General features: G+C 41.8%; 1 long non-coding RNA gene across 1 annotated transcript; it reads left to right on the forward strand.

The window, feature by feature from the left end:
- Positions 1–4134: 4134 nt before the first annotated feature.
- On the forward strand, positions 4135–5408 carry LOC137097277 (uncharacterized). Its single transcript, XR_010910109.1, has 2 exons — positions 4135–4882; positions 4968–5408. It is a non-coding gene; the product is annotated as an uncharacterized lncRNA (long non-coding RNA).
- The last annotated feature ends 3425 nt before the right edge of the window (positions 5409–8833 follow it).

An 8833-nucleotide genomic window follows, 5' to 3' on the forward strand; every position in this document is an offset into this window, starting at 1 on the left:
TTGGATCTGCGTTCTGGATCAGGGTAGGTTTGGCAAGGCCTGTGGACTAGACAAGCTCAAGGCTTTGGGTTTATGTGCAATCAAACTATGTTAAGCCAATCAATAAGATCTTCGCACTATAGGACTTTTACCAACATGGATAGAAACACCTTGACATCACAAGAAAAAACACCACCCATCTGCCTCTCCAAGGACCCCATACTACAGTTTATACCCCCATGAAGACATGGGCTACATTCCTGTGCCTAAACAATATCCAGAGGACTCCTTAATTGTGGGGATCTAGAAATCTCTGGGAGGGCATAAAGAATGGGAGTGGGCGTTAAAAGGAGGAAATTGGAAATTGGGTGTGGGAAGAGGGTGGTAGATCTATATAGGTCTTTCTTAACTTGTAGAACTAGACCCATATAGGTTCTTTTTTAATTTGTGGAATTGTACAATATAATAATTTTAATTCAGACACTACCTGACTCAGACACTACCTCAGCCCTGTTGACTTGTAAATGCCTTTTTACATTTAATGTTTTAACTCTTTGCTATTATTAGATCTAGTAGAAAACATGTCCGAAATGTTTGATTTATATATTTAAATTTCTAAGTTTGTTATTTTTAGTTGTTCTATAAGTACACCTGATGTTGTTTATTTTATTGTTTATGAATTTAACTGTTATGTTATGCCGGCATTGAATGTTTGCCAATTTTCTGTTGTAAACCGCCCTGAGTCCCCTCGGGGAGATAGGGCGGTATAGAAATAAAGATTATTATTATTATTATTATTATTATTATTATTATTATTACATTTCATGACAGGCATAATTGGAAAAATGCTAGACTGAAAATAAAACTATCAACCTCATTCTGTCCTCATACTAATTTATGATCCAACTAACATGGTAAAATTCTGCACCTCAAAAGGAGTATTAAAAAGCTGGAAAGGGTGTGGAAAATTGCAAAAAACCTCATAAGTGTTGACATAACACTAATCAGAAGAAAGGTTATAGTTTAGAAATACTTGGGGGAAGGGAGGCAGAGACAATACATGAGCAGTTGCACACCTGGAAAGAAGGCCTTATTGGTCAGTGTAGACTCATATGATGCATACTGAATGGCACTGAATTAGATTATATGCATCTACACTGCCATATAATCCAGTTCAATGGAATTAATCTGCATTCTGAAACTGCAGTTTATGACAGTGTAGATGGGGCTGAATTACCCATGGAGTTGGAAGAGAACCCCAAGGACCATCAAGTCCAACCTTCAGCTATACAGGAACATAGACTCAAAGCACCCCTGACAGATGGTCACCCAGTCTCTGCTTAAAAGCTTCCAGAGAAGGAGTCTCCGCCATGCTGCTTGAACAGCTCTTACCGTCAGGAAATTCTTCCTAATGTTTAGGTGGAATCTCTTTTTCTGCAATTTGAATCATTTCAAAAATTGCTTGCCTTTTGCAGACAGGTGAAAACATCTCTTTGCCATCTGGCATTTAGGGATCAATAAAGGGGAAGCTGAGTGGGATTTTGGAGACTGTGTAGTTTTTAACTGTCATTTTAATTGTGTTTTAATTTTTATGCTTATGCTTTTTTTCTTTTTCATATTCGTATTTACATGTATTTGGTTTGAGTCTTAATTTATATTGTGTCATGCTTGCCTTGAGTCCCTATATTGTGAGAAAGGCAGGATAAAAATAAATTAAGCAAGTAAACAAACAACATTCCAAATATTTACTTGTTGGGGAATGAACTCTACAATATGCCTTGTTTACACTCTTCCAGATAGGCCCTATGTGATGGCACACCAGGAACATCTATTAAGAAACCTAAATGTGTCTGGCTATTTTCCCAGTGACCATCGGTATGCCCTAATTACTATAATTCCCCCAAAATAAAACTCTACAAACAAGAATAAGTTTAACAATTGTTTACTAAATAATCAAGGTGAATTACAACAATGTACAAAGGTGTGAATCTGAGGTAAAAAACAACTATAATTTCTATGAGGTAAATACTCTATAAACTCTGGGGTATGTACTATCTAAACTATCTATCTATAACTATCTATCTATAGGGCAAATACAAACTATCTATCTATAAACTCTAAGGCAAATACGTGATTAGGATGGCCTGTTCAAATTGCTAGGCCAGACCAGACACTATCTGGCAACTATCTATAAGCTAAGACTAACAAAGAATGGGAAACGAAGTTCTATAACCAGCCCATTCTGGCTCTGAGTCAGAATGGGCTGCACCAACCGAACTCGGCCTCTAGGGGGAACCTAAGCTCTCCCCTAAACTTGGTAAAATGGAACAGTCCAACTGAGAAATAAACAGGCCGAGACATCACACCCTATATCCCAGGATAAGATCCCAGTTTTTCTGTTTATCCCAGATTATCTGGCAGTGCGTAATGAGATAATGGATTATAACCTGTTAGGATCACAACCTATTGGGGATTATGGATTATGACCAGTTACTATTGGGTAGCAGGAGCCCCCGGTGTCATAGTGGGTTAAACTCCTGTGCCGGCAGGACTAAAGACTGACAGGTTGCAGTTTGAATCCGGGGAGAGGCGGATGAGCTCCCTCTATCAACTCCAGCTACTCATGCGGGGACATGAGAGAAGCCTCCCACAAGGATGATAAAAACATCAAATCATCCGGGCGTCCCCTGGGCAACGTCCTTGCAGACGGCCAATTCTCTCACACCAGAAGTGACTTGCAATTTCTCAAGTCGCTCCTGACACGACAAAAAAAAATTAAAAAATTGGGTAGCAGAGTAATGGATCATCGCTCAGCTCTTAGATATTTTGTTTCTATTAAATGCTGTCAGCAGACAAAGAGTCAAGTAGACTTCTTTTAAAATAACATGTATGTTTTACTCATAATTTAATGTATTTAAACATACAGGCACATTTCTTGTCAGGTTAAACTTTAAAACGTTGCAGTTTATAGTTTTAACTTATTATCTTTAACAATTTCTTTAAAAAACTATATTTTTCTGTACAGTTCTCTTTCATAAGTCTACTTTCAAAGGAACTCAAGCATCAAGTTTTCTAACTTCCTACACTGACATCTGACTGAAAAAGAGACTTCTGTACTCAAGATGACTCAAGGCTTAACTGTCTTCTAACACTGACTTCTGTATTCTAACAGACTCAAGCCTTAATTGTCATTCTTCAACTGTCATCATGTTTTAAAATGCATTCTAAACAGTCACCAGATGTGCAGCCCCTCCCTCTGCCACAAGTATATAGAGCTAAGGAAACTACAAGCCAAATGAAGCATACACTTCAGGAAATTTGGTCGTGTCAGGAGCAACCTGAGAAACTGCAAGCCGCTTCTGGTTTGAGAGAATTGGCCATCTGCAAGGACGTTGCCCAGGGGTTGATTTGATGTTTTTATCATCCTTGTGGGAGGCTTCTCTCATGTCCCCGCATGAGGAGCTGGAGCTGATAGAGAGAGCTCATCCCCCACTCCCCGGATTTGAACCTGCGACCTGTCAGCACAGAGGTTTAACCCACTGCGCCACCGGGGGCTCCGACTTCAGGAAATAAAACGACACATTATAAACATTAAATAGAGGAGGCTTGAGAAGGTTGCTATCTCTAACAGTGTAGACTCATTTAATTCAGATTAAAGCAGAAAAACTGGGATCAGATTCTGAGCTATAGGGCCTGTCTGGAAGGGTCCTACATCACCCCGACTCAATTAAAATAAAAGCCATTATTCCTGGTCTAATGTGCGTTCAGATCGCAGGCCCTTGAACTGTTTTCTGCCTTTGTTTCGGTCCTGCAGGGATTTTGGACTTCAACTCCCAGAAGACCCATCCGGCGGATCCAAAAGCCAGGAATTCTGGGAATTGAAGTCCCAACTCTAAGAAGGCAAATTGTACATGCTCCCACTCTAAAGTGTGCATGGAACTAAGCGCCATGGACCTCCGTGGGGTTTACAGTGGACAGAAATAGACTGGACAGGACCTTTAAAAAAGAAAACATAATTTGGGATGGTCCTCTTTCTAATATGAGAAAGGGAAGATAGAGGATCATTTCCGGCCACGGGAAGGGAAGGAGGGGCGACTACAATTCTATTTGCGCATGCGCAATTCTCCTTCAGCTGCTCCTGGGCAGGATTTGTGAAGCTGGTGAATGCAAACTGCGCATGTGCGAATGGAAGCGTAAGGCCGAATTGCAGGTAGAAAAGTCTTATTGCAGGATAGGGATGCTCTGCAGCATCTTCATTGTAAGAAGGAATGCTGCTTGGCATCACTTTAACTGCCACCCCTCGATGTCAGGGACTTCTAGGAGTTGAAATTTGGTGAAGCACCAGCACTCTTTGGCAGAGAAGGCTAAAGACCTTGTGAAACTACAGCTCCCAGGATTTCATAGCTTTGAGCCATGGCAGTTATCAAACAGCGTCAATTCTACAGTGCATAGGTGCAACCCTAGTCCTCTGCAGTAATCAAATCACTAAAATATTCTAGTTAGTTTCTCTAATTTGAGTAGATCCATTCAATCTGTGGTTGGATAGTGGATTCGTTCTTGGAAATCTACTGATTCTGCTATAGCTGGGACTGACAATATGCTTTAGCTAGTGAATCATAGGTAAAGGTAAAGGTAAAGGTTTTCCCCTGACATGAAGTCCAGTCGTGTCCAACTCTGGGGTGTGGTGCTCATCTCCATTTCTAAGCCGAAGAGCCGCCATTGTCCGTAGACATCTCCAAGGTTGTGTGGCCGGCATGACTGCATGGAGCGCCGTTACCTTTCCACCGGAGCGGAACCTATTGATCTACTCACGTTTGCATGTTTTCGAACTGCTAGGTTGGCAGAAGCTGGAGCTGACAGCGGAAGCTCACGCCGCTACCAGATTTGAACCTGCAACCTTTTGGTAAATAAGCTCAGCACTTTAACCCATTGTGCCACTGAATCATATCAGTCTGTAAAACCACATTTCTCAAACTCTAATCTTCTAGGTGTGTCAGACTTCAGCTGGAACTCCTGATCATTGTCCAAAGCAGATTTCTGGGAGACTTGGCAAATTAGAATTTGGGACTCATTGTTGTAAAAAGGTAAAGGTTGTCCCCTGACATTAAGTCCAGTCATGTCTGACTCGGGTGTGGTGCTCATCTCCATTTCTAAGCCGAAGAGCCGGCGTTTCCATAGACACCTCCAAGGTCATGTGGCCGGCATGACTGCATGGAGCGCCGTTACCTTCCCGCCGGAGCGGTACCTATTGATCTACTCACATTTGCATGTTTTCGAACTGCTAGGTTGGCAGAAGCTAGGGCTGACAGCGGAAGCTCACGCCGCTCCCTGGAATCGAACCTGCGACCTTTTGGTCAACAAGCTCAGCAGCTCAGTGCTTTAACCCACTGTGCCACCGGTAAAGCAAATAAAATTAGAAATAAAACCTGTTCTAATGCTGCCGGAAGACTTTCATTTCACACTAGAACTAACAGGACTAGCTAGCCTTTGGGAAATTGCTATGATTCATTTAAAGGAACTAAAATGTTTCTTCCTATGTATCTAATTTTGCAGTACTTTTGAAAAAGAGTGTCAAGCCATATATGGTTGAGACTGTGGGTGCAAAATTGGTGGATACAGGGGGCTGTCTAGTTTGAATCTGTTTTGGGATGTAGACTGATAGGAATCAAAAGTAACTCTCAGTTGGGGTAATTCCACAAAAATATGGCAGAGTGCCAGAAGCACAATTCATAACCAGCAGATGCTTACGTGTAGAGAGCAAGGATTAATTTCCATTCAACAGGATGGAACAGGATTGCAGGGAGCCACAACTTTGTAGGTTTATATGTTTATTAAAGTCAAAAGAAATCAATTATGGATAGAAAAGGTTCTTGGAGCTCACTAGCTTCACTGAGCTATCTTCTAAGGAAAAGAAAAAAGATAAAATAACAAAATAGTCATGCATCTACATCTTGCCTGGAGAACAGCAAGATGCATCCTCACTCAAGGAAGACAAAGGGAAGTGAGAGGCAAAAATGGAGACAGGCTGCACGGCCAGCCCAGGGCAATACAAATATCTTTAGAAGAGGAAGTTACCACATCCCTCAAAGATATCACATTGGTAAGTATTCAAAAGGGGAGAAGATAGTGGCATGCAGGAGTAAGACAATGCCCTTTCTAGATATAGGCATGCATAGGGAATTTGGGGAAGGAATCCCTCACTCTAATCTTTGAGAGCTGGAGACTTGTGCAGTCAGTGATGTGGCCCAAGGGAGGGATCATTTCATATGACCCTACCTTTTGTCCCAATACAGACAGAAAGACAGACAGACATGCACACACATTTAAGGCTTATACTCTCACCCAAACTATTCAGCTTGTATGCAGAACACATCATGCAATGTGCAGGCCTTGACGAATGCAAGACTGGGGTGAAAATTGCTGGAAGAAAAATTAGCAACCTTAGATATGCAGATGACACCTCTTTGATGGCCAAAAGTGAGGAGGAGCCGAGGAGCCTTCTAATCAAGGTGAAAGAAGAAAGCGCAAAAGCTGGGTTGCAGTTAAACATTTAAAAAAAAAAACAAGATTATGGCAACAAGAATGATTGACAACTGGGAAATAGAGGGAGAAAACGTGGAGGAAGTGACAAACTTTGTATTTCTAGGTGCAAAGATTACTGCAGATGCAGACTGCAGCCAGGAAATCAGGAGACACTTACTTCTTGGGAGGAGAGCAATGTCCAACCTCGATAAAATAGTGAAGAGTACAGACATCACACTGGCAACAAAGATCCGCATAGTTAAAGCAATGGTATTTCCCGTCGTCACCTACGGATGTGAGAGCTGGACCTTAGGGAAAGGCTGAGCGAAGGAAGATAGATGCTTTTGAACTGTGGTGTTGGAGGAAAGTTCTGAGAGTGCCTTGGACTGCAAGAAGATACAACCAGGCCATACTTCAGGAAATAAAGCCCGACTGCTCATTGGAGGGAAGGATAGTAGAGAAAAAGTTGAAGTACTTTGGCCACATCATGAGAAGAAAGGAAAGCTTAGAGAAGACAATGATGCTGGGGGAAATGGAAGGAAAAAGGAAGAGGGGCCGACCAAGGGCAAGATGGATGGATGGCATCCTCGAAGTGACTGGATTGACTCTGAAGGAGCTGGCGGCTGACAGGGAGCTCTGGCGTGGGCTGATCCATGAGGTCAAGAAGTCGGAAATGACTGAACGAATGGATCGAATGGACAACAAAGAATCTAGAAGTTTCAGTTGACTTCTCTAACTCATAGATACAGCTAAAATTCATATCATGCACTGGAGGAAATGTATGCTGCCCATTTCATTCTGTTAGTCTAAGATATTCCAAGATCTCTTTACATAGACTCCACCCAAGTGAGATTAAATACTAATATAATCATATATTTCATCAGTCTACACTAAATTAAGCTGTGCCCTTTTGCAAATTGAGATAGCTACTAACATGAATGGGGGAGTATTGAGTATCTGTGTATGACATCTTGGGAAATTTGAGATGAACAGTGCCATTGCACTTTTATGTCCTCCTTATGGACTTCCCACAAGCAACCTGTGGGATATTATATGAACAAAATGTTTTAATTATATAGCTTTTAGCTTGATCCACTTTGAACTCTTATGGGGTCTTTGTTGTTAAAGTTCTGCTGAGGTGTAAGCATAATTCAGAAACAACATTCCTGCAGGGGTTATTTCATATTTTTGTTATTTTGTCAAGTAAAGATCAAAGTATATATAGTAATACTTAACATTCTCAAATTGGGATATGTACCTTGCATCCATACAGTAGAATGAAGAGAACTTTAATGTTTTGTGCCTTTCTTCGGTAAAGACTTGAATCTGGTGCCCTACCCTTAACTCACTTAGGTGATCCCTTGTTGTCTGAGTATTAAGGCTTCCCAAGTGTAGTGTCTTGGCAGTGGATACATAGGTGGCAGTAGAGTCGTATTCTTGACCCACATGTTTTTCCACAGTGAGGGCATCAGTTTCGAGGTGGAAGGTGGTTCGAGTCAGGGTTGGCTTGACATGCCTTCCTCTTGGCATGTTTCTCCCTTTTGTGCCTCTTCGAATTCCGCAGCACTGCTGGTCACAGCTGACCACCGGTTACAGCGCTCAAGGGCCAGGGCTTCCCAGTTCTTGGTATCTATGCCATCGTTTTTAAAGTTAGCTTCTTTAAATCTCTTTTCCTGTCCACCAATATTCTGTTTTCCATTCTTGAATTGGGAGTACAATAACTGCTTTGAGATATGGTGATCAGGCATTCGGACAACATGGCCAGTCCAGTGGAGTTGATGGTGTAAGAGCATTGCTTCAATGCTGGCGGTTGGGATATCAGAATGTTCCATTTCTTCCTATGTACTTCTTCAGTAATACCAGACATCTCTTCAGCTGTTTCCAAACTCCAGCCCAGGATAAACAGTTTCTCTGCCAATGTCACCTTCTTCCTAAGTCTGTAAACTGGGATGGTGCTAGTTGTGAAAGGTTGACGTTACCCCTAGAAAAGTTTTTGTTAGCACCAGGGGTTACATGACCTCTTCACAGCCTGCCTGCCCCAAAAATCTTCACCTGGGTCTGCTTCCTCAGACAAAAAGTCTGACACAGCAAATTCAAGTAAGGTAGTTGTTAATTGATGAATTTTCCTAAAAGTCATAAATTAGAATTAGAGTTGGAAGAGACCACACGGGCCATCCAGTCCAAAACCCTGCAATGTAGGAAAAGCACTAAGTACCCCTGACAAATAGATGGCTATCCAGCCTATTTTAAAGCCTCCAAAGGAGCTTCCACCACTTTGAAGCAACGAGTTCCACTGCTGAACGGCTCTTACAGTAAGGAAGTTCTTCCTACT

Source organism: Anolis sagrei, chromosome 6 (genome assembly GCF_037176765.1).
Source record: "Anolis sagrei isolate rAnoSag1 chromosome 6, rAnoSag1.mat, whole genome shotgun sequence".
In the NCBI taxonomy this organism is placed as follows: domain Eukaryota; kingdom Metazoa; phylum Chordata; class Lepidosauria; order Squamata; family Dactyloidae; genus Anolis; species Anolis sagrei.